Genomic DNA, 5992 nt, shown 5'->3' on the forward strand with positions numbered 1-5992 from the left:
GACCCAACCCATAGAATACCTGCCCCTTTCCACATGCACCAATAAGGGAAGCTATGGGACAGACTTGTAAGTAGGTGGGATTACAGTTTGGCAAGGTGCCACCCACCTGGAGATTCAACTATAAAAGTAAAGACCCAAACCCTAGGTCTTTGCTAGCCACCTCCCTTCTCCACTACCTCTATCTTCTTTACTACCCCTAAGGTCCAGCTTTCTATCCAACAATCCCTTTGTCTACTTTAAGATCTCTTGGAACTGCAGCCAAAGAAGTCCATGCTTGCTTAGCTGGTTCTAGCAGGTGTGATTTAGCTTAAACCCCTAGGTACTACGTTCTCCCCTATTCTTACATTGCAACAGACAAGACTTCTGGAACAGGGGAGTATAAACCGAAATAGCTACCTACCTACCTCCAAGTAATTGAGAAACTATTTTATTTCTATTTCTGTAACTCTAAAGGAAGTTTCTAAGTTAAAGGCTAAGAAACGTATGCTATTGTGAGACTGATCATTTAGTATGTGTGACTCTGATATCCTTCAGTAAAAAGATTATTTGTTTTGGGAAAACACCTGTGTGGTCTCCATTACTGGACCTCTGGGTTCAGACACGACCTTGGTATAGCTGGCCAGGACTCACGTTAAATTTAGGGAAGGTCTTCCATCCCCTTAATCATTTTTGTTGCCCTATTCTGCACCTTTTCCAGTGCTATAATATCTTTTTTGAGGTGTGTGCCCAGACTATACACAGTATTCCATCTGAGGCCTCACCATAGATTTATACAGGGGCATTATGATACTGGCTGATTTGCTTTCCGTCCCCTTCCTAACAATCCCCAACATAGCATTTGCCTTTTTTTATTACAGTCGCACGCTGAATCAACGTCTTCAATGAGTTATCTACCACGACTCCAACATCTCCCTCCTGGTCAGTTACTGCCAGTTCGGACCCCATCAACGTATATTTATAGTTAGGATTTTCGGCTCCGATGTGCGTTACTTTGCACATACCCACCTTGCACCTCATTTGCCCTGTTGACTCCCACTCACCCAGCCTCAACAGATCCCTCTGGAGCGCCTCCCAGTCCTCCCTGGTTCTCACCGCCCTGAACAACTTAAGTGTCATCTGCAAACGTAGCCATTTCAGTGCCTACTCCCAAGTCCAAATCAATAATGAACAAGTTAAAAAACACCAGATCTTCAGTACCCCCCTCCTTACCACCTTCTATGGTGAAAACTGCCCATTTATACTCACTCTCTTTTTCCTGTTAATTAACCAGTGTTTAATCCACAAGAGGACTTGTCCTCTTATTCCATGACTGCTGAGTTTACTTAGGGGCCTTTGATCAGGAACTTTATCAAAAGCTTTCTGGAAGTCAAGGTAAACAACATCTACTGGGTCCCGTTCACCCCCTCAAGCCAGTTTGGTGTCGTGGTTAAGTGCGCGGACTCTAATCTGGGAGAACCGCGTTTGATTCCCCCACTCCTCCACTTGCACCTGGCTGGATGACCTTGGGCAAGCCATAGTTCTGATAAGAGCTGTTCTTGAAAAAAAGGGGCAGTTTCTGTCAGGAGCTCTCTCAGCCCCGCCTACCTCACAGGACATCTGTTGTGGGGAGGGGGAAGGGAAAGGAGTTTGTAAGCCGCTCTGAGACACCTTTGGATAGTGAAGGGCAGGGTACACATCCAATCTCTAAAATGTTAGTGAGACAGGGTCTTCCCTTACAGAATCCATGCTGATTCTTACTCAGTAGCTTTTGTTCATCTGTGTCCTTACTAATTATATCTTTAATAATGGATTCCACCAATTTACCCGGTATCGACATGAGACTGACTGGCCTGTGATTTCCCAGATCTCCTCTGGAATGTTTTTTTAAGGATGGCGGTTACATTAGCTACCTTCCTGTCCTTGGGAATTCATATTGGAGGCATCTTAAACTGCTTAGCATGACCTCTCTTAACATGTATGATGGCCCAAAGGTTTGATTGGTCCCCAGTGGGATGTCGATGGAGCTAAAGTGGTGGATCCATCCAGCGTCGAGGCTTCATTGTCCAAGGTGTGCTTCACTCTTCTCAGACGGGTGTGTGTGTGTGTGCTGCATGACTGTTCATTTAACTGAGTTGTTCTCGATGTCCTCCGCAGCACACTCTTCCTCTCACCAAACCAAGCAAAACGACCCCATTTCGGCTGCAGTGAGGAAGCCCGTCGCAGCATCCGATCCAGCTGTCGAGCAGCGGAACCATCACGACGGAGAGGATCCAAACACCACCTGCAGTCAGGATGAGGCTTTTCTCTTGGAAGCCACCGAACTGGAGAATGACACTTTGAACGACTACGCCGCCGACGTGACCTGTGGCCCAGATACACACGTGTCACCCGCTGGGCTTCCTCGAGAGGAAAGGGCCTTGCGGGAAGGCAGCCAGAAGTCAGGCCAGAGCGGGAGGAAAGCGCCGGTGGCCGAACGCCAGAGGCCTTCCCACGACCTGCGTGATATCCTCGCCACTCCAAAGGTCCATATCCCGCGGAGGCAGAAGCCAGCCAGGGCAGCTTCCAAGGTGCCCTCCGGTGTCCCGTGCACGGACACAACTCACAACTCTGCGCCTGAGGAGGTAGGAGGGCCCCTCACGGGGTTTTTCAGTCTGGCTAATACCTGGTGTGGCTGAGGAAGCCTGGGAGGCCCAGTCAGCCTGATGTCTCATTCAGATTTCATGCGAGATGCCCATCTCTGGCTGAACGATCGTGTGGACTGTGTAAGCACAGGCACGTGCCCACGCAGACAGACCACTCCTCCCCGTGGCCCTATCACCCTCCTGAAACCTACGAGGAGCTGTGGCTCAGTGTCCCGGGGACTCCGTGAAAAAACTACCACAGGGCCGTGGGGGTGGGGGTGGTTTCTTTTTAAGAGAGGAGATGAGAAGAATCATAGAATCATAGAATGTTAGAGTCGGAAGGGACCTTGCAGGTCATCCAGTCTAACCCCCTGCACTCTGCAGGAGCAGAGCCAAAAGATAGCCCCACAACATACCCGAAAGAGGGTCGTCCAGCCTCCGCTTGAAAACGTCTAGCGAAAGAGCATCCACCCCCACTCCGAGGCAGTCCGTTCCATTGCCCCTCCTTTGCCCCTCTTTCTGCCAGCAGAGATTAGAGATATAGATTTCTGGAAATGTTGAAGCTACCGGGGGTGTGTGTGTGTCAGGGTTTTTTGGGAAGGGCACAGAAATTTTGGTGGACAGCTGAAATATGTGCGTACTTACTTATCAAACCTAAACTTCTTTTACTGGTCTAACAATATATAATCTATCATGTATAACTTAGCTAACTTATAAAATTGTACTATTCGGCACAGTTACGGAAGTTAAAAGTATGTTTTCTACGAGGAAAAAAAAGTACCCAGTACTTGAAATCAAGTGAGAACTGCTGTGCGTTATTTTTCCATAGTACCATCATCTTAATATGTGCCATCTCAATATGTGTCATCAGAGAGGTGGGGGGGGGAGTTGAGGGCAGAAGACAAAGTATTATTTGGACAAGAACGCTCATGCATTTGGTATGAGTAGAAAAGAGCAAGAGTCCAATAGCACCTTAAAGAGTAACAACATTTGTGGCAGAGTAGGAGCTTTCGTGAGTCACACAGCTCCCCTCTTCAGCTGCAGTGAGCAGTGACTCATGAAGACCTCCTCCTGGGCCACAAATGTTGTTCGTCTTTAAGGGGCCACTGCGCTCTTGCTCTTTTCTACTGCTACGGACAGATTAACAGGTCTACCCATCTGGATCTATCACGACAAGTATGAGGGTAGAATAGGCACAGTGTTATCCAGAGTGTTCGTGGGGGTGGCTTCCTACAGCCTTGCCAAGCCCGTGTTGTGATGGGCCGCCGTCTCCCTCTACTCCGGTCACCCCGTCCCCACTGCTGCAGAAGGGAGGGCAATGCCGCGGGTGCTGGCTGCCCCCTTGCCCCGAATGCTGCTCCGTCCTCATTCCCGCAGCTCCCTGAGACAAGGAGTTTGGGGAAGGTTTAAGCCAAAAGAGCTCATGCGGCCTTTGAAAGAGATTGCCGTTTGCTTAGAAAACTGAAATATAAACGCCCTTGAATTATTTGTCAGAGACTCCTCAGGGCTAGCCAAATATTTATAGTCGTGTCGGTGGGAATCTCACGGACCTTGGAGCACAATTTGGTGATCCTTGAAAAAGGTTCTGGAGTTCTGCTGGAACTGGAGACACTCTCATTCCTCCGACGTCTGTTGAGACGCTTCTGTTTTGGGTGAGGTGGGAACCCCTGGCCACACCGGGCAAAGACCTTGCCTACTTTCCTAAAACATGGGGTAGGTGCTACGTTGGGGAAGGGTGCTCAGAAGAGCCACAAAGGACATGTCAGAGAGCCACAGTGGGATCCCGCCCCACAGAGTAGCACTGCTCTAGTACGTCAATGGGAATAAACACCTCCTCACCCACCTGCCCACCACGGCAATCTTAGGATGCATTCGCAGAAGCATTGTGTCCAGACCGTGGGGGTGGTAGTTCCACTCTGTTCTGCTGTGGTCAGGCCCCACCTGGAGTCCTGTGTCCAGTTTTGGGCACCACATTTGAGGAAGGAGGTCGACAAGCTCGAGCGTGTCCAGAAGAGGGCGACCAGGAGGGTGAGAGGGTTGGAATCCAAGTCTTACGAGGAAAGGCTGAAAGAGCTGGGTATGTTTAGCCTGGGGAAGAGAAGGCTTAGAGGGGACGTGATTGCAGTCTTCAAGTACTTGAAGGGCTGTCATGTAGAAGATGGAGCGGATCTATTCTCTCTTGCTCCGGATTGCAAGACTAGATCAAATGGGTGGAACTGACAAGGGAGTTGTTATCGGCTAAATGTCAGAAGAAACTTCCTAACTGTCAGAGTGGCTGAGCAGTGGAACAGGCTACCTCGGGAGGTGGTGGGTGCTCCTTCGCTGGATGTTTTCAAGCGGAGGCTGGATGACCATCTTTCGGGTATGGTGTAGGTATGTAGGGCTCTCTTTCAGCTATGCTCCTGCATCAGGGGGCTGGACTAGATGACCTGCAAGGTCCCTTCCCACTCTAACATTCTATGATTCCATGACACCTAAATACCCGCACTGCACCCAGTATGTCAGGCGCTCCACATATGAACTCCTGACTCCTCGAGCACAATTTAAATGAGCTGGGGCATGTGACTGCACTGCCCCCGCACTTCTCTGTCTGTATCCCAGGTCTCCCCTGTATTTTGGCTGGTGACACTCTCCTTTCAGGGAAGGTGGGGGTAACAGCCTCTAACCGATGTCTTGATTTGCTCACAAAGGTGCCGCAGCGAATCCTTCTCAGTGACTGGAGGATCAAGGTGCTGAGCGATACCGCTGTCTTCCTGGAAGGGAAACGCAGGCAAGTGCCCCGGCCGACCACTCACTCCTTATTTCCATGCGTTTCTATCCTGCCCTTCTTATGTGGGACTGCTGGCATGGTTCTGAATGTTGGGGGCAGGCGGTGGCCGGCAGTCCTTTGCCTGTGACTCCTTCCTGGTCCTGGTCCCTTAGCTCTTTTCTCCTGCCTGGAGCGGAAGTAGGGCTGCCAAGTCTCGTTGAATCGCGGCGGGGGATCGTCATTCTTCACAGGAGCTCTGCCGTGGGGGACGGCAACAGGCGTTGCACCGCCGTCGCCAGGATGTGACGCTACGCGTCACTCTGGCAACGGGACTCCAAACAGCCCCGTTGCCAGAGCGACACGTAGCGTCACATCCTGGCGACGGCGGTGCAACGCCTGTTGCCGTCCCCCACGGCAGAGCTCCTGTGAAGAATGACAATCCCCCGCCGCGATTCAACGAGACTTGGCAGCCCTAAGCGGAAGACGAACAAGGGTGCCCGGGAGCTTAGCCTGGTCCTGCACCAGCTTCCTTCGTGTTGCTGTGTCTCGTGCGTTACCTTCCCCGTTGAAATCCCTTCGTGTGTAATTGTTGCCGTCTGGCTGCTTAAACGCCCCGCAGACTGTGGGAGGGAAGAACACTGCC

Source organism: Gekko japonicus, unplaced genomic scaffold (genome assembly GCF_001447785.1).
Source record: "Gekko japonicus isolate JY-2015 unplaced genomic scaffold, Gekko_japonicus_V1.1 scaffold2117, whole genome shotgun sequence".
Classification (NCBI taxonomy): Eukaryota; Metazoa; Chordata; class Lepidosauria; order Squamata; family Gekkonidae; genus Gekko; species Gekko japonicus.